The sequence below is a fragment of the Pelophylax lessonae genome (assembly GCF_965119305.1).
Source record: "Pelophylax lessonae genome assembly, chromosome: 3".
Taxonomy (NCBI): Eukaryota; Metazoa; Chordata; class Amphibia; order Anura; family Ranidae; genus Pelophylax; species Pelophylax lessonae.
This window is the reverse complement of record NC_138770.1, coordinates 666,623,460-666,649,912: the sequence shown is the minus strand read 5'-3', so window position 1 is coordinate 666,649,912 and position 26,453 is coordinate 666,623,460. Positions and strand designations below refer to the sequence as shown.

The 26,453-nt window shown below is 51.1% G+C and overlaps 1 protein-coding gene across 2 annotated transcripts in view; it reads right to left on the bottom strand.

The window, feature by feature from the left end:
* The window catches only part of TJAP1 (tight junction associated protein 1), a 55,002-nt gene extending 36,005 nt beyond the window's left edge, over window positions 1-18,997 (bottom strand). For both annotated transcript variants that reach the window (XM_082252152.1, XM_082252153.1), the window contains exons 1-3: window positions 18,956-18,997; window positions 1,484-1,602; window positions 380-431 (exon numbers count right to left, since the gene is read on the bottom strand). The gene's annotated coding sequence lies outside the window, so the exon portion shown is untranslated. The remainder of the gene's footprint in view (window positions 1-379; window positions 432-1,483; window positions 1,603-18,955) is intronic.
* Between the last annotated feature and the right edge of the window lie 7,456 nt (window positions 18,998-26,453).

Genomic DNA, 26,453 nt, shown 5'->3' with positions numbered 1-26,453 from the left:
CCGGCCCCGCCGTCACTTCCCGTGCGCGCGCAGAAGAGGATCGCGCTGGCTTCAAGCTGCCCACACCTGAGATGGCAGCGCTGGACAATACTTTTTCAAGGTAAGTATTTCTCCTAAAAAGGTAAGTGCAACCCGGGACAGATCAGAGGCTAGCCATTGTGGAATGTACTAGCCCTGACTGTCCCGGGGGTATTTTTATTAAAAAAAGTATAACCAGGGTGGAACTCCGCTTTAAGGTATAGGGGAGGTCACATAGATTTGCATTGGAGACTTAGTTCTGTTCAGTTAGGAAAGCCGCCTGAGGCTCCACAAGGTAATACATAACAATATCGTTAGAAGTGATCCAGGACCCCAGTATGTGATATCTGCTCTGACTCACCGCAAGAGCTTGACCCGGGATCAGCTGGACGATTCTCTTCTGATCAGGACTCCTGAGAAAGGACAAACACAAGTTATACACCAGAATCAAAGCGTATAGAAAGACACAACAAAAGATGCTTCCCTGAGGGCAGGGATACTGGGGGGCAAGGGCAGCAGAACAGGGAGGCCAGAGGGTGGGGGCACCAGGGCAGGTAGGCTGGAGAAAAGCAAGGCAACTAATGAAGGAGGTCGCAGGGGCGTGGGGCAACAGAGCGGGCAGGGCAGAGGAAGAGGGCAAGAGAGTAAGGAAGACAGGAGGGCAAGAACTGAGCTGGGAGGCTGGAGGGCGAGACCCACAGAAGTGGGAGGTCTGAAGGCCAGGGTTCTAGAACTGCAGGACCTGGTTATCAGGGCAGTAGAGCAAGGAGACCAGAGCTGGAGGGTTAAGGAAACAGAGAGAGGAGGCTGGAGTATCAGGGGAGCAAAGCTTGAAGGCCAGAATGTCAGTAAAGCAGAGTGAAGAACGAAAGGAACGGGGGGGGGGGGGGGGGGGGTAATGTACTGAAATGAAATGAGTTTGTGAGAGAGAAGAAAGAGCAAAGTGCAAGTCAGGTGACTTAAGGAATTCCACACGAGACATCAAATAACATGGAGCTGGAGCAGCCAGACGGCTCCCTCAACTGCCAGTCAGACACATTACAACACTTACAAAGGAATACCGGAGCTGCTACACACAATCTGCACCTAGCAAACAACGCACAACCTGAAAACAAAGGAGCATGCAACATGCAAACTGCAACTAGAACACAGAAATGTGACATTGCCTGTTAACGCCTGGTGGAGGGAGAGGATATATCCAGATAATCTAGGGTACAGTGGGTTGAGAGACTGGGATAATGCCAGGAAGAGGGAGGGGATATATCAGGATAATCTCAGGTACAACGCCGTGATATATTGAAATATTGCTGGGATTAGGGAAGGGAGACGTGGGAATTAGTCCAGGTACAAGAAGACGAGATATTGAGAAAATGTCAGTAACAGGTAAGTGGGATATCATGATAAAATCTAAATGCAAGAGGATAGGAGATATCGACATATGTCAGCTACAGGATAGGGGGCTCACCTGATAAGGACACTCCTCTGCAGACTCGCATGCTGCCATCTCCAGAGAGGGATCTGCGGTCTTTGTACCAAGTCCTGGTCGCTATGAAGTAATTCAAGCTGCTGGAATCGGCATTATACCTGTGAAATATGAGCACAGACACCTGTCATTACAGCACCTTGTGTCATGGCAAAATCAGCACCTGAATGCCAGCCGATGCCCTATCCCTGTCCTCCCCACTTGATTCACACCTAATGTCCATTTCACCACACCATCCCATCCTCACCACCTGGCACACACCTATCTGTCCTCTCCATCCCATCCTCACCACCTGGCACACACCTATCTGTCCTCTCCATCCCATCCTCACCACCTGGCACACACCTATCTGTCCTCCTCTCCATCCCATCCTCACCACCTGGCACACACCTATCTGTCCTCCTCTCCATCCCATCCTCACCACCTGGCACACACCTATCTGTCCTCCTCTCCATCCCATCCTCACCACCTGGCACACACCTATCTGTCCTCTCCATCCCATCCTCACCACCTGGCACACACCTATCTGTCCTCTCCATCCCATCCTCACCACCTGGCACACACCTATCTGTCCTCTCCATCCCATTCTCACCACCTGGCACACACCTCTGTCCTCCTCTCCATCCCATTCTCACCACCTGGCACACACCTATCTGTCCTCCTCTCCATCCCATCCTCACCACCTGGCACACACCTATCTGTCCTCTCCATCCCATTCTCACCACCTGGCACACACCTCTGTCCTCCTCTCCATCCCATTCTCACCACCTGGCACACACCTATCTGTCCTCCTCTCCATACCATCCTCACCACCTAGCACACACCTATCTGTCCTTCTCTCCATCCCATTCTCACCTTCATCACCTGACACATGCAACCCTGTCCTCATAACCACAATGCCCCACTCTTATCTAGGTGGAGGACATCACAGAAAGAAGAGGGCTTGCCAGTGCCACACCAGCAACAGAACTCAAGACTAGTATTACCTAGCACAGAGGAAGCCATCACCATAAAGCACTGCCTTTAAACAACCAGCAGAGGGAGCCATCATCCTGCAGCACAGCTCTACAACAACCAGCAGAGAGGGACCAATCACCATACAGCATTACTCTACAAAAACCGGCAGAGGGAGCTGTCTCCTTGCTGCACTGTCCTCCAACAACCAGCGGAGGGAGCTGTCACCATATAGCAGTGCTCAAAAAACAGCAGACGGAGCCATCATAGAGCACTGCCCTATAACTGGTAGAGGAAGACATCACAGCACTGTTTTACAAAACCTTCAGAGTAAGCCATCGCCTAAAGCACAGCGCTACAAAAGGCAGAGAGCCACCTCCATAAAAGCACCGTTTTAAAACAACCGGTACAGAGAATTATTACCATACAGCACGGCTTTATAGCAACTGGCATAGGGAGCCATCACTATTCAGTATTTCTCCAGAAGACCTACAACAACCTGCAGAGGGAGCCATCACCATACAGCAATGCCCTACAACAACCTGCAGAGGGAGCCATCACCATACAGCACTGCCCTACAACAACCTGCAGAGGGAGCCATCACCATACAGCACTGCCCTACAACAACCTGCAGAGGGAGCCATCACCATACAGCACTGCCCTACAACAACCTGCAGAGGGAGCCATCACCATACAGCACTGCCCTACAACAACCAGCAGAGGGAGCCATCACCATACAGCACTGCTCTACAACAACCTGCAGAGGGAGCCATCACCATACAGCACTGCTCTACAGCAACCAGCAGAGGGAGCCATCACCATACAGCACTGCCCTACAGCAACCTGCAGAGGGAGCCATCACCATACAGCACTGCCCTACAACAACCTGCAGAGGGAGCCATCACCATACAGCACTGCTCTACAACAACCTGCAGAGGGAGCCATCACCATACAGCACTGCTCTACAACAACCAGCAGAGGGAGCCATCACCATACAGCACTGCTCTACAACAACCTGCAGAGGGAGCCATCACCATACAGCACCGCCCTACAACAACCTGCAGAGGGAGCCATCACCATACAGCACCGCCCTACAACAACCAGCAGAGGGAGCCATCACCATACAGCACTGCTCTACAACAACCTGCAGAGAGAGCCATCACCATACAGCACTGCTCTACAGCAACCAGCAGAGGGAGCCATCACCATACAGCACACCCCTAAAACAACCAGCAGAGGGAGCCATCACCATACAGCACACCCCTAAAACAACCAGCAGGGGGAGCCATCACCATACAGCACACCCCTAAAACAACCAGCAGGGGGAGCTATCACCATACAGCACACCCCTAAAACAACCAGCAGGGGGAGTTATCACCATACAGCACACCCCTAAAACAACCAGCAGGGGGAGCTATCACCATACAGCACACCCCTAAAACAACCAGCAGGGGTAGCTATCACCATACAGCACACCCCTAAAACAACCAGCAGGGGGAGCTATCACCATACAGCACACCCCTAAAACAACCAGCAGGGGGAGCTATCACCATACAGCACACCCCTAAAACAACCAGCAGAGGGAGTTATCACCATACAGCACACCCCTAAAACAACCAGCAGGGGGAGCTATCACCATACAGCACACCCCTAAAACAACCAGCAGGGGGAGCTATCACCATACAGCACACCCCTAAAACAACCAGCAGGGGGAGCCATCACCATACAGCACTGCCCTACAACAACCAGCAGAGGGAGCCATCACCATACAGCACTGCCCTACAACAACCTGCAGAGGGAGCCATCACCATACAGCACTGCCCTACAACAACTAGCAGAGGGAGCCATCACCATATGGCACTGCCCTACAACAACCTGCAGAGGGAGCCATCACCATACGGCACTGCCCTACAACAACCTGCAGAGGGAGCCATCACCATACAGCACTGCCCTACAACAACCAGCAGAGGGAGCCATCACCATACAGCACTGCCCTACAACAACCTGCAGAGGGAGCCATCACCATACAGCACTGCCCTACAACAACCTGCAGAGGGAGCCATCACCATACAACACTGCCCTACAACAACCTGCAGAGGGAGCCATCACCATACAGCACTGCCCTACAACAACCAGCAGAGGGAGCCATCACCATACAGCACTGCCCTACAACAACCTGCAGAGCGAGCCATCACCATACAGCACTGCCCTACAACAACTAGCAGAGGGAGCCATCACCATATGGCACTGCCCTACAACAACCTGCAGAGGGAGCCATCACCATACAGCACTGCCCTACAACAACCTGCAGAGGGAGCCATCACCATACAGCACTGCCCTACAACAACTAGCAGAGGGAGCCATCACCATATGGCACTGCCCTACAACAACCTGCAGAGGGAGCCATCACCATACAGCACTGCTCTACAACAACCTGCAGAGGGAGTCATCCCCACAAAGTAGTGCTACCTTACCTATAAACACTCAGCACAGTACAGATCAAAAAGAAGATTGAGCCTCCACCTTGGCAGCACACAGAGCCCTCACCATGGGCAGTGGAGGGTATATACTATACGCTGTGGTGCTAAGCGCTTGTAATGGGCCCCTCCAGCACCAGGTGGTGGTAGAGATCTATTCGTGTAGAAGCGTCCTCCCCTCCTCCACCCCTCATGAGGCACGCCTGTGGGCTCCAGGTGTAACCAGGTGAAGACACGCGTAGCGCTGCCCCTCCCTTCTCATGTCTCCTGTAAAGAAAAAAAGTTTGTGCCCGGAGGCTAGAAACAGCGTGCCGCTCTGACTCGTAGCTGGAAGAATGCGGAGAGCAGTCGTACGCCAGAAAAACACACACAAGACAAAAACACTCCATCACCCTCCCACGTCCAGACAAGACCTGGCAGGGCTGGTAACCTGAGCAGCGTGAGGAATGAGAAGTGCGACCGCGCACGTGGAGGCAATGAAGAAACCTGCCCAGAACTTCCTCCCGAGCCTCGCTACACCCTCCATAATATGGGTCGCCATTGTACAAATCTTCCCAGAAAAATGCCACTCTGTCTGCACCCTCCACATTCTGCCCGGAGATCAGCTTCGCTCCACCAAGGGACACATGGCAGCGTCACCTATAAAGTGGCGTCTGGGAATAAAGTCGAACTTTATGTTAGCAATGTACAGCAACATTCGCAAAATAGCTCCACCTTTTATCAATAAATGCCATCCTCCAGCTCCAGTCAATGACTTTGCCTGGGCGCCATCCTCCAGCTCCAGTCAATGACTTTGCCTGGGCGCCATCCTCCAGCTCCAGTCAATGACTTTGCCTAGGCGCCATCCTCCAGCTCCAGTCAATGACTTTGCCTAGGCGCCATCCTCCAGCTCCAGTCAATGACTCTGCCTAGGCTCATAAAACGTGATCAGCACCGTCCGGCCCCAGTGCCAGCAGCCTTTAAAAGAGACGTATGGGATGTGTTATCCCCAATCATACTTACCTAGGTGGATGCAGCATCGGTCCCCAGCCAGCGTAAACAATGAGAGCCGAGCGATCAAACGCAAGTGATCATTCGGTTCTCAAAGCTCCCTGAGCAGAGAGCTGGTGACTTGTCAGTTACCGCTCTCTTCTCTGCCCTCTCCTCCCCCTAGTGCTTACTGGAGCACTGGGCTATGGAGGGGGTGGGAGCAGCCAGCTCAGGCCCTCAGCGGGTCCCCGAGAGGCTGAGCCGGGTGTCGGTCCAGGCATGTGGGTGGATCCCAACTCCATTGTCACGGTCTTGCCCGAGCCTGGACCAGCTCTGTGATGTCCGCAGACAGCGGACTTCAGCCCGCTGTCTGCTGAAAACGGGTCACAGGAGTGCAAAACGAACTGATCTCCTGTGATTCATAGGAGGAGTACAGCCAAACAAGCTTTAGCTGTACTTTCTTTAAAACTCTATGGCCCCGTTCACACTGGGGCGACGCTACTTTGCCGGGCGACCTCATAGGTTGCGGCGCGCTGCTCCCACCGCAACCTCGGAGCGGCCGGCACGGACTTCATAACATTGAAGTCTATGCAGGTCGCTCCGGGTCGCCCCAAAGAAGCTCCGGACCCTTTTGCTTGCATTTTGGGCATTCATCCCTGGGTGGAGGCTGCACTTTACCACGTGCCTACCGGGCACTTTCATCCCCTTCCTGCCCAGGTCAATTTTCAGTCGCACTTTGAAGGACAATTGCGCAGTCATGTAACATTGTACCCAACTGAAATTTGTATCTTATTTTTTTTTTAACAGATCTAGCTTTCTTTTGGTGGTATTTAATCACCACTGGGTTTTTTATTTTTTGCTAAACAAAAAAAACCCCGAAAACATTGAAAAAAAAAAAAAAAAAAAAAGTCCTCATTTCGGTTATAAAATTTTGAAAAGAAGTAATTTTACTTTTTCAATGATGGGCGACCTCGAGGCCGCGCCAATGGGCCACATCCAGGCCGCACCAATGGGCGACAACGAGGCCGCGCCAATGGGCGACAACGAGGCCGCGCCAATGGGCCACATCAAGGGCAATGTAAGGACACAGTGATCACAGAGCGCTCCCGATGCATGCCCTGGGGACAGGGTTTTGGGAGGACATTAAACACTTGCCGACCGCCGCACGACTATCTACGTCGGCGGTCAGCCCCTCACAGGCAAACGAACGTAGGGCTACGTTGCTTGCTTGTGAGGGTCTAGGGAGCGAGCGCGCGCCCCCGGAGGCACGCTCCCGCTCCCGCGTGGTCACGGACCCCCCCGTGCGTGTGACCAGCGGACCCGATGTCCGCCGGCCACTCGGTGATCGGCGGGGGAGAGGGAGAAAGTCAGGCGGCTTGTGTAAACAAGCTGCCTGTCATTCTCCTCGCTGCAAAGACACTGATCACATGGATCTACTATGTAGATCCGTTGATCAGTGTCCTTACAGCTGAAGCCACAGCCAATCACAGTAGAAAGCACGCCCCTAGGGACACACACAGCCCCTCCCTCCCAAATAAAGTTAACCCCTTCACTACCAGTGTATTTTTACAGTAACAGTGCATATATATAGCACTGATTACTGTAGAAATGTCACTGGTAACCCCAAAAGTGTCAAAAATGTCAGTCAAGGGTCCGATCTGTCCGCCGCAATGTCGCAGTACCGCAAAAAAAATCGCAGATCGCCGCCATTACGCGTTAAAAAAAAAAAACAACAAAAATGACAAAAATCTTTCCCTTTGTTAGTAAACGCGATAACTTTTGCGCAAACCAATCAAAATACGCTTTTTGCGATTTTTTTTACCAAACATAGGTAGCATAAAACAAATTGGCCGAAAATGTTAAAAAATTTTGATTTTTACATTTTTTTTGGGGGGAATTTCATATAAAAAAATGTGAAAAATATTGTTATTTTTGCAAAATTACGCTCTTTTTTTGTTTATAGCGCGTGATCAAAAAATCGCACAAGTGATCAAATACCACCAAAAGAAAGCTCTGTTTGTGGGAAAAAAAGGACGCCAAATTCGTTTAGGTACAGCGTCGCACGACCGCGCAATTGTCCGTTAAAGTCACGCAGTGCCGAATCGCAAAATACCCCCTGGTCGGAATGGGGGTAAAATCTTCCGGGGCTTAAGTGGTTAACAGACTCCACACCAGAAATATGCGACCGTGCTGTAGCCGTCATTCGGCTATAACGCAGTCAGAGGTTAGTAGCCCTCATCCAACTTTCAGTCTCTCACAAATTTCTATAGCAGTGATTGTCAACTTATGAGCTAAAGGGGGTCTCAAATGTGGCCCCTGATATCCCAAAGGGCCGCACATTATGTTAAAAGGGATTGTAAAGTCTGAAGCATTTTTATCCTAATGCATTCTAAGCATTAAGATAGAAAAACCTTCTGTGAGCAGCAGCCCCCTCAACACTTATCTGAGGTCCCTCTCTGTCCAGCAATGTCCACGAGTCTGTCAGTCGTCCGAGGTTCTCCCTCCTGATTGGCTGAGACACAGCAGCGGTGTGCACTGAGGGCTGGTTTACACAAGATGCTTTCCAGTGCACTTTTAAAAATGCATCCAGAACGCATTCCAGTTTCAACGATCATAGTTCACACCGCTGCAGTCTGTGCTTTCACCAAAAGTAGAACCCACTGCAAAAAAATGCATGTAAAAGCACTGGAATACACATTGTGCTGAATGAAAAGGATTTTCAACAGAAAAAAAACAGCACTGGAATGCATTGAAATCATAAAAACACAAAAAAAATGCGTAAAGACGTACGCAAAAATGTAACCGAAACACAGAAACTGTGGTGTGAACAAGACAAGCCCTTAAAGTGATATTAAAGGCTTGTTTGTTTTTTAAAATAACAAACATGTTCTATTTGGATTGTAAGCTCTAACGAGTAGGGCCCCTCCGATTCCTCCTGTAATAAAATGTATTGTACTTGTACTGTCTACCCTTAAGTTGTAAAGTGCTGTGTGAACCTTCGGCGCTATATAAATCCTATATAAAAATATTATTATTATTATTATTATTATTATTATTATTATTATTATTATTTACCTCCTCTGTGCAGTTGGTTTTGCACAGAGCAGCCCAGATCCTCCTCTCCTCGGGTCTCTTGCTGGCGCTCCTGGCCCCTCCCTCCTGCCTAGTGCCCTTATAGCAAGCAGCTTGCTATGGGGGCACCCGTGCAGGCTCACTCCCAAGCCGCTGCTGTGTGTCCATATACAAGGATCATGGCTCGTGCCCCCCCCAAATAACTCACTGGCTGTGATTGACAGTAACGGGAGCCCTAGAAGAGCCACTGCTCTCCTGAACATCACTGGATCAGGATGGGGTTCAAGTAAGTTTTAGAGGGCTGCACATAGGTCCTTTACCTTTATGAATAGAATGCATGAAGTTAAAGCGGTAGTATCCCCCTCCCGAGGAGAAAAAAACCCTGCAGGACAATGGCATAATGTGCAAGTATGCATCGCATACTAGCACATTATGAAATACTTACCTTAGAACGAAGCCCCCACAAGGTCGCCCGGACACCACTGAGGGCACTGTCGTGTCCCCTCTGCAGTCTCTTCTGGGTTCGGCGGCTCAGGCGCTATGAGTGGCCGGAGCCGCGATGACGTCACTCCCGCGCATGCACGCGGGAGTTCACTTTCCGGCAAGGAGCTCCGCCGGACCTTCAGAGTGCATGCGCCGCTGGTGTCAGTGGCTGCATGCAGGTAAAATTAATTCACGGTTTAGGAGATATTAATTTTACCTACAGGTAAGCCTTATTATAGGCCTTATTATAGGCTTACCTGTAGGTATAAGTTAAAAAGTGGAGAATACTACCGCTTTAAGAAACAAAGTCTTTACAACAACTTTAACCACTTGCCAACCGCTCACTCGAGCTCTACTGCAGCAATGTGGCTCGTTCCCGTCCAGAGACGTAGACCTACGTCACTGGACTCCTCCCCTTGTGGGCGGCGCAGGAGCGCCGCCGGAGGCTCGCTCCCGCTGTATTCAGTCACAGCGGGAGTCGGGCCAGCGGAGGAGCAGCGGTGATCACCGCTGCTCTTCCCCAATCGTCGGGGAATCGAGTCTGGAGATCCGCCCACTTGTGTAAACAAAGCGGGCGGATCTCCTAAGGGACAGATTACAGGATTCAGCATAGCTACACCTGCGATCTGTCCCTGTGTCACTCAGTCCCCTCCCCCCACACAGGTTAGTAAGCACCAGGCATACATTAACCCCTCCAATAAAAATTAACCCCTTCCCTACCAGTGTCATTTTTACAGTAACAGTGCATATATATAGCACTGATTACTGTAGTAATGTCACTGGTACCCACAAAAGTGTAAAAAATGTCAGTCAAGGGTCTGATCTGTCCTCCGCAATGTCGCAGTCCCGCAAAAAAAAAAAAAAAAAAAAAAAAAAAAAAAAGCAGATCGCCGCCATTACTCCAAAAATGACAGAAATCTTTCCCTTAGTTAGTAAACGCAATAACTTTTGTGCAAACCAATCAAAATAGGCTTATTGTGATTTGCTTTACCAAACATATGTAGCAGAAAACAAATTGGCCAAAAATGTAAAAAAATTTTGATTTTTACATTTTTTTGAGGGAATTTCATATAAAAAAAAAATGTGAAAAATATTGTTATTTTTTCAAAATTTACGCTTTTTTTTTTTGTTTATAGCGGAAAAAGTAAAAATCTCACAGGTGATCAAATACCACCAAAAGAAAGCTCTGTTTGTGGGAAAAAAAGAACGTAAATTTAGCTTGGGTACAGCGTCGCACGACCGCGCAATTGTCAGTTAAAGTCGCACAGCGCCGAATAGCAAAAAGTGGCCCGGACGTAAGACAGCAAAATCCTCCGGTGGTAAAGTGGTTAAAGAGGAACTTCACCCAAAAGGGGAAGTTCTGCTTTTCCTCCTCCTCATCCCCCCCCCCTCCTTTGCCACACTCTGGTTGTTATTTTCTTTTTTTTGTTTGCCAGAGGAAGTTTTCTTATTCTTTCATTCTGAAAAGCACAGCAAGGCACTAATTCAACATACCAGCAGTGCACCAAATCACGCAGTAACCCGCATCCTGCGAGTGGTGTTGTGTTGCGTCGATAAAAATGCAAGTCTGACAGGCCGAACCATAATGCATTAGCAGCCCGTTCAAATGAATCACTTTTGCCACTTTTCCACTGCAAGTACCGGCTCGGCTCTACTCGGCCCTGCTTGGCCCGGTTTGCTTTTCCACCGCTGGTACCGCATGGTACGGTATTGGAACGGTTCGGTTCGGTACGGTTTGCTTTTCCACTAAAGTAGTACTAAAGTTAAGTGGGTGGGATAACAACGGGGTGGGTGGGATTCTCTGACCAATCAGTGGCTAGTAGTGACTGCATGCAAAGGATTGTGGGATATGGTACCGGAGATGGTACCTCTTGGAACCACAATCGAGGTGGTACTGTTTTTGAGAGCCGTACCGTTCGGTTCCATGCAGTGGAAAAGCGCAGCCGTACCGAACCGTTCCTACACCGTACCATGCAGTACCATGCAGTGGAAAAGCACAAAAGCGAGCCGAACCGTTCGGTTCCATGCAGTGGAAAAGCGCCATTTGACACATTGGGGTTGATTTACTAAACGTGCAAAATCTGGTGCAGCTGTGCATAGAAACCAATCAGCTTCCAGGTTTTATTGGTAAAGCCCAATTGAAGAAGCTGAAGTTAGAAGCGGATTGGCTGCCATGCACAGCTGCAGCAGATTTTGCACACTCCAGTTTTTGTAAGTCAACCCCAAAATAAACTACACAAAAAAAAAATCCAGCACTTCTGGGTAGGGGCTGCGCACGGTTGCCTCGCCGGCTGTGCTGTGATAAGTCACAACAGGACAGGCTGACAAGACAGCTCTGTCCAGTCATCTTCTTCACCGATCAGCGGGTGCGGGGAGAGGATCCCCGCCCGCTGTCACACCAGGGGGGGGGGGGGGGGGTTGGCAGAACTGGTTGCAAGATCTTTGGCAGAACTGGTGGCAAGATCTTGAACATGTCACATGTTCCACCCGAAATATTCATAGAAAATGTAACAAGTGCCAAAAGACACTGCAGAACTACAAGCCTACTTATAGCTCTGCTGATACTTGTAGTCCCCATCTGACTAAGAACAGTGCAATGTCAAAAGATGAGGGGAAAAAAAAAAAAAACTAGACTGTAAAAAAGCCAAGGACACAGAAGGAAGACTCCACTTTTTACAAACATCCGAGTGCACAAAGCGTTCCTTTCACCGCCTCATCTACAAGCGTTCCATGACCCCAACCTACACCGGCAACATAAACCCCGGCTCACATTTCTGGAAAACAAGAGGCCGGAGTGTAAAATATCAGTGGAGACGGCCAAGACGCTGATTGTGTTACAGGCATAGGCTGGCACCTCCGGAGGAAGGAATGGGGGGGCGTCATACAGACACCAGAGTAGAGGACGCAAAACGATAGGAACATCATGTGACTGCCTGCTCTACCACTGTCTCTTGGCTGTCGCACCCCAAAATTGTTCCTCACACTGCTGCACATCAGCGCGGAACACCCAACCCAAAATATCCCCCAGAAATATTCCAGAGCATTTCTGTACAAAATTACCAAATTGACTAATATTATAGCAGATCAATAATAATACAAATACCTCTCTACCCCATAAATGCCCCCAAATCTTCATTATTCCTCAACCCCCTCCCCTCAATACCCACCAGGGACCCCATCATCCCTTAATCTCCATCCGCTACAATCACATCCTTCAACTCCTGTCACATCATCCTCCAATCACTGCCCTTATCACCCAATCATTGCCTCCAACCCCCATCATCCTCCAATTATTGCCCCCAACACCCAATCATTGCCCCTATCCATCGTCCCCCAATCACTGCACCTATCATTGTAACACTCCATTGCTGCCCTCAATCCCCATCAACCCCACATCATTGTCCAAACCCCCATAATTGCCCCCATCTGTCATCTCCCAATCATTGCCCCCATCCGTCAACCCCCCCTAATCATTCCCCCCAATCATTGCCCCCATCCGTCAACCCCCCACCCCCCCAATCATTGCCCCCATCCGTCAACCCCCATAATTGCCCCCATCCGTCAACCCCCCATTCATTGCCCCCATCCGTCAACCCCCATAATTGCCCCCATCCGTCAACCCCCCATTCATTGCCCCCATCCGTCAACCCCCCTAATCATTCCCCCCCAATCATTGCCCCATCCGTCATCCCCCCAATCATTGCCCCCATCCGTCAACCCCCCATCCGTCAACCCCCCATTCATTGCCCCCATCCGTCATCCCCCCAAGCATTGCCCCCATCCGTCATCCCCCCAAGCATTGCCCCCATCCGTCATCCCCCCAAGCATTGCCCCCATCCGTCATCCCCCCAAGCATTGCCCCCATCCGTCATCCCCCCAAGCATTGCCCCCATCCGTCATCCCCCCAAGCATTGCCCCTATCCGTCATCCCCCATTCATTGCCCCTATCCGTCATCCCCCCAATCATTTCCCCCATCCGTCATCCCCCCAATCATTGCCCCCATCCGTCATCCCCCATTCATTGCCCCTATCCGTCATCCCCAATTAATTGTCTCCATCCGTCATCCCCCAATCATTGCCCCTATCCGTCATCCCCCCAATCATTGCCCCTATCCGTCATCCCCCAATCATTGCCCCCATCCGTCATCCCCCCAATCATTTCCCCCATCCGTCATCCCCCCAATCATTGCCCCCATCCGTCATCCCCCATTCATTGCCCCTATCCGTCATCCCCCCAAGCATTGCCCCTATCCGTCATCCCCAATTAATTGTCTCCATCCGTCATCCCCCCAATCATTGCCCCTGTCCTTATAACACTCCATCACTGCCTCCAATCTCTGTCTACAACCCACATTATCCACCAATCACTGCTCCTAACCTCCATTATCCCCCAATCACTGCCACTTTCCCTCATTACACCCAAATCACTGCTCCTAACCTCCATAATTCCCCAATCCCTGTCCCTAATCTTTCATCATCCCCAATCCCTAAATCGTTCCATTATAACAGAGTCCCATCACTGTCCCCAAACCCCATTATTCCCCAACCTATACACACAACTTCCAATATCCATCCAACACTGCCATTATGCCTCATTATACCAAAGTCACTGCCCCCAACCCATATAATCCCCCAATCATTGTCCCTAATCTTTCATCATCCCCCAATCATCGCCACCAACCCCCTTGATCCCCCAATTCCTTCTCTTAACCCACCATCATCCCCTAATCACTGCCCCCAATCCCCCCTCCCCCAGCCAATGCCCCATTATCCCTCAACCATCTTCCACAATACCCAACCCCTCTCTGGTTAGATGGCCCAATCATATTCCTCCATTCCTGTCACTGTGAACCCCCTATCATCCCCCAATCACTGCCCTGATCTCCCACGAATTGCCCATCACTGACCCTTTCTCCCACAAAAAAATGTCTCTGATGCTCATCTTCTCTGATCACCTCCCTCAACTCCTCATCATCCCCTAATCCCCTCCCCAGCCCCCATCACACCCCAATTACTGCCCCTAATCCCCATCATCCTCCTATCACTGCCTTTGTTGGTTATAACAACTTATTACTGCCCCCAATCCCCCTAATCTTCTAATAACTTCACTTCACCCGAATCCTTCCCCCAACCCTCATTATTGCCAATAATTGCCCCAATCCCATCATCCATTGATGCCTAACCACAATGCCCAAACCTTCCCCCATCCTTCTCCAAATAGAACAACCCTAATCCTATCCTCTCCAATTACAACCTCCGTTTAACGTCATTCCCCAATTGTTGTGACCCTCAAACTTAATCATTCCTCAGCACTGCCCTAATCTCTCATTATCCCCCCCCCCCCCCATTCCTGCCCCACCCCTAAATCTGTACTTTGTCATCCTCTTTCCACAATAACCATCCCAACCTCCCCCAAATAAAATGCCCCTAATCCCCATCCTCTCTGATCACATCCCCCTATTATCATCATCACAGATGAACTCTTGTGACCCTCAAACTAGAGTTGCACTGAATGGAAATGGTGCCAAAACTGAAAATGCCTGGCCAAAAACAAAACCGAAAATGTGCCCCGCTACCGCGTCACTGGATTTGATTGACAGCAGCGGAAGCCAACGGCTCCTGCTGCTATCAATCCATCCAATGAGGACAGAGACCCCCCATCAACCTCAAATCACTGCCCGAATCCACCATCAACCTCCTATCACTGACCAAATCCCCCATCAACCTCCAATCACTGACCAAATCCCCCATCATCCTCCAATGACTGCCCAAATCCCCCATCATCCTCCAATCACTGCCCAAATCCCCCATCATCCTCCAATCACTGACCAAATCCCCCATCATCCTCCAATGACTGCCCAAATCCCCCATCATCCTCCTCTCACTGCCCAGATCCCCCATCATCCTCCTATCACTGCCCAAATCCCCCATCATCCTCCTCTCACTGCCCAAATCCCCCATCATCCTCCTCTCACTGCCCAAATCCCCCATCATCCTCCAATCACTGCCCAAATCCCCCATCATCCTCCTCTCACTGCCCAAATCCCCCATCATCCTCCTCTCACTGCCCAAATCCCCCATCATCCTCCTCTCACTGCCCAAATCCCCCATCATCCTCCTCTCACTGCCCAAATCCCCCATCATCCTCCAATCACTGCCCAAATCCCCCATCATCCTCCTATCACTGCCCAAATCCCCCATCATCCTCCTCTCACTGCCCAAATCCCCCATCATCCTCCTCTCACTGCCCAAATCCCCCATCATCCTCCAATCACTGCCAAAATCCCCCATCATCCTCCAATCACTGCCAAAATCCCCCATCATCCTCCTATCACTGCCCAAATCCCCCATCATCCTCCAATCACTGCCCAAATCCCCCATCATCCTCCAATCACTGCCCAAATCCCCCATCATCCTCCTCTCACTGCCCAGATCCCCCATCATCCTCCTATCACTGCCCAAATCCCCCATCATCCTCCAATCACTGCCCAAATCCCCCATCATCCTCCAATCACTGACCAAATCCCCCATCATCCTCCAATGACTGCCCAAATCCCCCATCATCCTCCAATCACTGCCCAAATCCCCCATCATCCTCCAATCACTGCCCAAATCCCCCATCATCCTCCAATCACTGCCCAAATCCCCCATCATCCTCCTCTCACTGCCCAAATCCCCCATCATCCTCCTCTCACTGCCCAAATCCCCCATCATCCTCCTCTCACTGACCAAATCCCCCATCATCCTCCCCTCACAGCCCAAATCCCCCATCATCCTCCAATCACTGCCCAAATCCCCCATCATCCTCCTCTCACTGCCCAAATCCCCCATCATCCTCCTCTCACTGCCCAAATCCCCCATCATCCTCCAATCACTGCAGAAATCCCCCATCATCCTCCAATCACTGCCCAAATCCCCCATCATCCTCCAATCACTGCCCAAATCCCCCATCATCCTCCAATCACTGCCCACAATTTTCCAATGAACAGCAATAATTTTCCCTATTCTTTGTACAACCCAATCCCGGTCCTCAACCACCACCTTCCTGAAATCCCTGTCCCCAAACCTCACCATCCCCCAATCATTGCTCCAAGCCCTAAAATCCCCCAATCACTTCCCCCAGCCCATTGATGGCGAACCTTGGCACCCCAGATGTTTTGGAACTACATTTCCCATGATGCTCATGCACTCTGCAGTGTAGTTGAGCATCATGGGAAATTAAGTTCCAAAACATCTGGGGTGCCAAAGTTCACCATCACAGCCCTAGCCCATCCTCCCCCAATCATGGCTCCCAACCCCCTTTCACAACATCCACCAGTCATTGGCCCCAATCCATATCCTCCTCCCTCAAAAATTACAATGAATCCCATTTTCTCTGAACACATCCTCCAATTAACATCATCCCTAAATCACATCCCTCAATTCCTATCACCCCCCCCCCCCCAATGATTACCCACAACCTTCTCCACCATCAATTGCTGCCACCAGCCCCCCACCCCCCCAGCCACATCCCCCCAATTATCTCATACCTCATACACACACTTGCCTTGAGAAGACCAGTCGGGTGCCCAGAGTTCTGCTCTGTGCTTGGGTTCACCAATACTCTATTAACACAGGAAGACCACCTGCAACTTTCCCCCATATTCCCAAATCACTGCACCCAATCACTAGCACCCCCATATCCCCCAATCACTGCCTCCCTCCAACCCCCTCATACACACACTTGCCTTGAGAAGACCAGTCGGGTGCCCAGAGTTCTGCTCTGTGCTTGGGTTCACCAATACTCTATTAACACAGGAAGACCACCTGCAACCTTCTCCCATATTCCCAAATCACGGCACCCAATCACTAGCACCCCCATATCCCCCAATCACTGCCTCCCTCCAACCCCCTCATACACACACTTGCCTTGAGAAGACCAGTCGGGTGCCCAGAGTTCTGCTCTGTGCTTGGGTTCACCAATACTCTATTAACACAGGAAGACCACCTGCAACCCTCCCCCATATTCCCAAATCACGGCACCCAATCACTAGCACCCCCATATCCCCCAATCACTGCCTCCCTCCAACCTCCTCATACACAATTGCCTTGAGAAGACCAGTTGGGTGCCCAGAGTTCTGCTCTGTGCTTGGGTTCACCAATACTCTATTAACACAAGAAGACCACCTGCAACCTTCTCCCATATTCCCAAATCACGGCACCCAATCACTAGCACCCCCATATCCCCCAATCACTGCCTCCCTCCAACCTCCTCATACACAATTGCCTTGAGAAGACCAGTTGGGTGCCCAGAGTTCTGCTCTGTGCTTGGGTTCACCAATACTCTATTAACACAGGAAGACCACCTGCAACCTTCCCCCATATTCCCAAATCACGGCACCCAATCACTAGCACCCCCATATCCCCCAATCACTGCCTCCCTCCAATCCCCTCATACACACACTTGCCTTGAGAAGACCAGTCGGGTGCCCAGAGTTCTGCTCCGTGCTTGGGTTCACCAATACTCTATTAACACAGAAACACTGCCTGCAACTTTTCCCCATATTCCCAAATCACTGCACCCAATCACTAGCACCCCCATATCCCCCAATCACTGACCCCCGCTTCCTCATCTCACAACATCCACTGGTAATAAAACTCCTACCCTACCCACTCAAAAATGGGCCTAATCCCCTTTTTTCCTCCAATTAACCTTATTCCTCAAAAAAATCCCCCAACTCCTGTCACCCCCAATGTCCCAATAACTGCCCACCGCCCCCTTTCACATACTCAATCCCTGCCCCCACCCCTCCTAGACACACAGTACAGGGTCTCAAACTTGCCTCAGACAGCCGGCATCCTGCCCTGTGCTCCGGATCACCAACACTCCGAGCAGCCAGGCGAGACTTACAAGACTACGACATGCGGCCAAAGTCCATCAGCAGTGAAGATGTGGAGAGGGTCAAAATCCAGAGATACGGGGGAAGGTGTGTGGTGGGGGGGGGGGGGGGGGTAGTTACAGTATTGACTGCTCTGTCACTACCAATCAGAGAATACCTCCCCCGAAATCTACATCTCATACACAATGCAGACACGGGACCAGAGAACCATCATTATCCCCACAGAGATAACTGCAACCAAAAGCTTAGCAAGCCGGAGGAGAAAATCACTTCCTTAAAACAATCAAATGGATGTCAACACAGGAAGTGTAAGAACCGAAATCCATCCTCACATCACCCGCACAGCGCTGCCCTCAGACTGGAAGAGGGGCTGTGCAAGGAAACAATCACTACTGCAGTGTCTGGGAACTGACAGGAGGAGAAAGAATGAAAAAAATGACTCTTCACCACCAGGCCAGGGAGGAGAAGGTGACAACCCCATATTCCTTAATGCTAACACAGACTGTGATGTCACCTTCCTAACTGGACTGCCCCACTAAGAAATACAAATCACAAAACTGGCCAGACAGAATGAGACGTTTTATGGCAGAGGATACAATTTTATTGGTGCATTCTCTTACTTTCCAGCTCCGCCTCCTTGTGAAATGACAGCTCCGCCTCCTTGTGAAATGACAGCTCCGCCTCCTTGTGAAATGACAGCTCCGCCTCCTTTAAGAACATCTGCAGCAACACAGACAGTGAGCGGTTCACCTGTAAATGAAAAAAAAAACACATTGTCATCTCATCTATTACCAGACCATCACTATACACCCCTCCCCCCACCCTAATCTGTCACCCCCCCCCCCATTACACCCTCTCCACCATGAACTGCCCCCCCTAACTATACACCCCCACCCTAAACTGTCACCCCCTACTATAAACTCACCCCCTCACCCTAATCTGTCACCCCCTACTATAAACTCACCCCCCCCACCCTAATCTGTCACCCCCTACACCATGAACTGTCACCCCCCCCCCCATTACACCCTCTCCACCATGAACTGCCCCCCCCCTAACTATACACCCCCACCCTAAACTGTCACCCCCTACTATAAACTCACCCCCCCCACCCTAATCTGTCACCCCCTACACCATGAACTGTCACCCCCTACTATAAACTCACCCCCCCACCCTAATCTGTCACCCCCTACTATAAACTCACCCCCCCCCTAATCTGTCACCCCCTACACCATGAACTGTCACCCCCACCCCCCATACACCCTCTCCACCATGAACTGCCCCCCCTAACTATACACCCCACCCTAAACTGTCACCCCCTACTATAAACTCACCCCCCACCCTAATCTGTCACCCCCTACTATAAACTCACCCCCCCCTAATCTGTCACCCCCTACACAATGAACTGTCACCCCCCCCCCATTACACCCTCTCCACCATGAACTGCCCCCCTAACTATACACCCCCCACCCTAAACTGTCACCCCCTACTATAAACTCACCCTCTCCTCCATGAACTGTCCCCACCACCCCCCACCCTCTCCACCATAAACTGTCACCCCCCCCACCCTCTCCACCATGAACTGCCCCCCCCCCAACTATACACCCCCCACCCTAAACTGTCACCCCCTACTATAAACTCACCCACACCTCCATGAACTGTCCCCACCATCCCCCACCCTCTCCACCATAAACTGTCAACCCCTACCCACACCACCTGAACTGTCACCCCCCTGCTATACAGCCCCCACCCTCTCCACCATGAACTGTCACCCCACTGTACACCACCCCACCATGAACTGTCACCTCCTACTATACACCCACTAACCTGTACCAACACCTCAGTATACCCCTCAACCCCTTACAATATGCTTCTTATACTTCACTATACTCATGACACCACCGCTATATCCCTCACACCCCCACTTTATCTCAAACTATACCTCTTATACCTCCTACTACACCCCTCACACCCCAACACTATACCCCCTCACACCCCAACACTATACCCCCTCACACCCCAACACTACACCCCTCACACCCCAACACTATACCCCCTCACACCCCAACACTATACCCCCTCACACCCCAACACTATACCCCCTCACACCCAAACGCTATACCCCCTCACACCCAAACGCTATACCCCCTCACACCCAAACGCTATACCCCCTCACACCCAAACACTATACCCCCTCACACCCCAACACTACACCCCCTCACACCCAAACGCTATACCCCCTCACACCCAAACGCTATACCCCCTCACACCCAAACGCTATACCCCCTCACACCCAAACGCTATACCCCCTCACACCCCAACACTATACCCCCTCACACCCAAACACTACACCCCTCACACCCCAACACTACACCCCTCACACCCCAACACTACACCCCCTCACACCAAAACGCTATACCCCCTCACACCCAAATGCTATACCCCCTCACACCCCAACGCTACACCCCCTCACACCCCAACGCTACACCCCCTCACACCCAAACGCTATACCCCCTCACACCCCAACACTACACCCCTCACACCCAAATGCTATACCCCCTCACACCCCAACGCTACACCCCCTCACACCCCAACGCTACACCCCCTCACACCCCAACGCTACACCCCCTCACACCCAAACGCTATACCCCCTCACACCCCAACACTACACCCCTCACACCCCAACACTACACCCCTCACACCCAAACACTATACCCCTCACACCCAAACACTATACCCCTCACACCCAAACACTATACCCCTCACACCCAAACACTATACCCCTCACACCCCAACACTATACCCCTCACACCCCAACACTATACCCCTCACACCCCAACACTATACCCCTCACACCCCAACACTATACCCCTCACACCCCAACACTACACCTTCTCACACCCCAACTCTACACCCCTCACACCCCAACACTACACCCCCTCACACCCCAACACTACACCCCCTCACACCCCAACACTATACCCCCTCACACCCCAACACTATACCCCCTCACACCCCAACACTATACCCCCTCACACCCAAACACTACACCCCTCACACCCCAACACTACACCCCTCACACCCCAACACTACACCCCTCACACCCAAACACTATACCCCTCACACCCAAACGCTATACCCCCTCACACCCAAACGCTATACCCCCTCACACCCAAACGCTATACCCCCTCACACCCCAACACTATACCCCCTCACACCCAAACACTACACCCCTCACACCCCAACACTACACCCCTCACACCCCAACACTACACCCCCTCACACCAAAACGCTATACCCCCTCACACCCAAATGCTATACCCCCTCACACCCCAACGCTACACCCCCTCACACCCCAACGCTACACCCCCTCACACCCAAACGCTATACCCCCTCACACCCCAACACTACACCCCTCACACCCAAATGCTATACCCCCTCACACCCCAACGCTACACCCCCTCACACCCCAACGCTACACCCCCTCACACCCAAACGCTATACCCCCTCACACCCCAACACTACACCCCTCACACCCCAACACTACACCCCTCACACCCAAACACTATACCCCTCACACCCAAACACTATACCCCTCACACCCAAACACTATACCCCTCACACCCAAACACTATACCCCTCACACCCCAACACTATACCCCTCACACCCCAACACTATACCCCTCACACCCCAACACTATACCCCTCACACCCCAACACTATACCCCTCACACCCCAACACTACACCTTCTCACACCCCAACTCTACACCCCTCACACCCCAACACTACACCCCCTCACACCCCAACACTACACCCCCTCACACCCCAACACTATACCCCCTCACACCCCAACACTATACCCCCTCACACCCCAACACTATACCCCCTCACACCCAAACACTACACCCCTCACACCCCAACACTACACCCCTCACACCCCAACACTACACCCCTCACACCCAAACACTATACCCCTCACACCCAAACACTATACCCCTCACACCCAAACACTATACCCCTCACACCCAAACACTATACCCCCTCACACCCAAATGCTATACCCCCTCACACCCAAACGCTATACCCCCTCACACCCAAACGCTATACCCCCTCACACCCCAACACTATACCCCCTCACACCCAAACACTACACCCCTCACACCCCAACACTACACCCCTCACACCCCAACACTACACCCCCTCACACCAAAACGCTATACCCCCTCACACCCAAATGCTATACCCCCTCACACCCCAACGCTACACCCCCTCACACCCCAACGCTACACCCCCTCACACCCAAACGCTATACCCCCTCACACCCCAACACTACACCCCTCACACCCAAATGCTATACCCCCTCACACCCCAACGCTACACCCCCTCACACCCCAACGCTACACCCCCTCACACCCAAACGCTATACCCCCTCACACCCCAACACTACACCCCTCACACCCCAACACTACACCCCTCACACCCAAACACTATACCCCTCACACCCAAACACTATACCCCTCACACCCAAACACTATACCCCTCACACCCAAACACTATACCCCTCACACCCCAACACTATACCCCTCACACCCCAACACTATACCCCTCACACCCCAACACTATACCCCTCACACCCCAACACTACACCTTCTCACACCCCAACTCTACACCCCTCACACCCCAACACTACACCCCCTCACACCCCAACACTACACCCCCTCACACCCCAACACTATACCCCCTCACACCCCAACACTATACCCCCTCACACCCAAACACTACACCCCTCACACCCAAACACTACACCCCTCACACCCCAACACTACACCCCCTCACACCTCAACACTATACCCCCTCACACCCCAACACTACACCCCCTCACACCTCAACACTACACCCCAACACTACACCCCCTCACACCCAAACACTATACCCCTCACACCCCAACACTACACCTCCGCACATCCCAACACTATACCCCTCACACCCAAACACTACACCTTCTCACACCCCAACACTACACCCCTCACACCCCAACACTACACCCCTCACACCCCAACACTACACCCCTCACACCCCAACACTACACCCCTCACACCCCAACACTATACCGCTTTCACCTCCCACTACACCCCAACACCATACCCCTCACTCGCCACTACACTGCTTGCACCCTTCACAACCCCCTACACTGCTTACACCTCCCACTACACCCCTCACACAGAGTACTTCTCACCTCCGGGCAGCCATCTTCCCGCTGTGTATTCTGGGTAATCCTCCGGAATCCCCACGTCCGACGTGTGACGTTCCCTCACCTAATCGGAGCGGCGGCCATCTTCCCGGAGACCGAACCGTACAGAAGAGAACCCCGACAAGATGGAGCCTGAGCAGTCATAGCGGCCTCTAGAGGCTGAGATCTCATCTCACTGAGTGTATGATGTGTGTTCTCTTCTATTGAGGGATCTCTTCTCTGTACTGGTATTAGAATAGTGTCAGGATTAGTCCCAAGAGCTGACAGTCTGTATCCAGTCAGTGTAGAGGGATCTGCTCCTATTGAGGGATCTCTTCTCTGTGCTGGTATTAGAATGGTGTCAGGATTAGTCCCAAGAGCTGACAGTCTGTATCCAGTCAGTGTAGAGGGATCTGCTCCTATTGAGGGATCTCTTCTCTGTGCTGGTATTAGAATGGTGTCAGGATTAGTCCCAAGAGCTGACAATCTGAATCCAGTCAATGTAGAGGAATCTGATCCAATTAAGGGATCTCTTTTCTGTACTGGTATTAGAATGGTGTCAGGATTAGTCCCAGGAGCTGACAATCTGTATCCAATCAGTGTAGAGGAATCTGCTCCTATTGAGGGATCTCTTCTCTCTGCTGGTATTAGAATGGTGTCAGGATTAGTCCCAAGAGCTGACAATCTGTATCCAGTCATTGCAGAGGGATCTGCTCCTATTGAGGGATCTCTTCTCTCTGCTGGTATTAGAATGGTGTCAGGATTAGTCCCAAGAGCTGACAATCTGTATCCAGTCATTGCAGAGGGATCTGCTCTTATTGAGGGATCTCTTCTCTCTGCTGGTATTAGAATGGTGTCAGGATTAGTCCCAAGAGCTGACAATCTGTATCCAGTCAGTGCAGAGGGATCTGCTCTTATTGAGGGATCTCTTCTCTCTGCTGGTATTAGAATGGTGTCAGGATTAGTCCCAAGAGCTGACAGTCTGTATCCAGTCATTGCAGAGGGATCTGCTCCTATTGAGTGATCTCTTCTCTATGCAGGTATTAGAATGGTGTCAGGATTAGTCCCAAGAGCTGACAATCTGTATCCAGTCAGTGCAGAGGGATCTGCTCCTATTGAGGGATCTCTTCTCTGTGCTGGTATTAGAATGGTGTCAGGATTAGTCCCAAGAGCTGACAGTCTATATCCAGTCAGTGCAGAGGGATCTGCTCCTATTGAGTGATCTCTTCTCTATGCTGGTATTAGAATGGTGTCAGGATTAGTCCCAAGAGCTGACAATCTGTATCCAGTCAGTGCAGAGGGATCTGCTCCTATTGAGGGATCTCTTCTCTGTGCTGGTATTAGAATGGTGTCAGGATTAGTCCCAAGAGCTGACAGTCTATATCCAGTCAGTGCAGAGGGATCTGCTCCTATTGAGTGATCTCTTCTCTATGCAGGTATTAGAATGGTGTCAGGATTAGTCCCAAGAGCTGACAGTCTGTATCCAGTCAGTGCAGAGGGATCTGCTCCTATTGAGTGATCTCTTCTCTGTATTGGTATTAGAATGGTGTCAGGATTAGTCCCAAGAGCTGACAGTCTGTATCCAGTCAGTGCAGAGGGATCTGCTCCTATTGAGGGATCTCTTCTCTGTGCTGGTATTAGAATGGTGTCAGGATTAGTCCCAAGAGCTGACAATCTGTATCCAGTCAGTGCAGAGGGATCTGCTCCTATTGAGGGATCTCTTCTCTGTGCTGGTATTAGAATGGTGTCAGGATTAGTCCCAAGAGCTGACAGTCTATATCCAGTCAGTGCAGAGGGATCTGCTCCTATTGAGTGATCTCTTCTCTATGCAGGTATTAGAATGGTGTCAGGATTAGTCCCAAGAGCTGACAATCTGTATCCAGTCAGTGCAGAGGGATCTGCTCCTATTGAGGGATCTCTTCTCTGTGCTGGTATTAGAATGGTGTCAGGATTAGTCCCAAGAGCTGACAGTCTATATCCAGTCAGTGCAGAGGGATCTGCTCCTATTGAGTGATCTCTTCTCTATGCAGGTATTAGAATGGTGTCAGGATTAGTCCCAAGAGCTGACAGTCTGTATCCAGTCAGTGCAGAGGGATCTGCTCTTATTGAGGGATCTCTTCTCTCTGCTGGTATTAGAATGGTGTCAGGATTAGTCCCAAGAGCTGACAATCTGTATCCAGTCATTGCAGAGGGATCTGCTCTTATTGAGGGATCTCTTCTCTCTGCTGGTATTAGAATGGTGTCAGGATTAGTCCCAAGAGCTGACAATCTGTATCCAGTCATTGCAGAGGGATCTGCTCTTATTGAGGGATCTCTTCTCTCTGCTGGTATTAGAATGTTGTCAGGATTAGTCCCAAGAGCTGACAGTCTGTATCCAGTCAGTGTAGAGGGATCTGCTCCTATTGAGGGATCTCTTCTCTGTGCTGGTATTAGAATGGTGTCAGGATTAGTCCCAAGAGCTGACAATCTGTATCCAGTCAGTGCAGAGGGATCTGCTCCTATTGAGGGATCTCTTCTCTGTGCTGGTATTAGAATGGTGTCAGGATTAGTCCCAAGAGCTGACAATCTGTATCCAGTCAGTGTAGAGGGATCTGCTCCTATTGAGTGATCTCTTCTCTATGCAGGTATTAGAATGGTGTCAGGTTTAGTCCCAAGAGCTGACAATCTATATCCAGTCAGTGCAGAGGGATCTGCTCCTATTGAGGGATCCCTTCTATGTGCTGGTATTAGAATGGTGTCAGGATTAGTCCCAAGAGCTGACAATCTGTATCCAGTCAGTGTAGAGGGATCTGCTCTTATTGAGGGATCTCTTCTCTGTGCTGGTATTAGAATGGTGTCAGGATTAGTCCCAAGAGCTGACAATCTGTATCCAGTCAGTGCAGAGGGATCT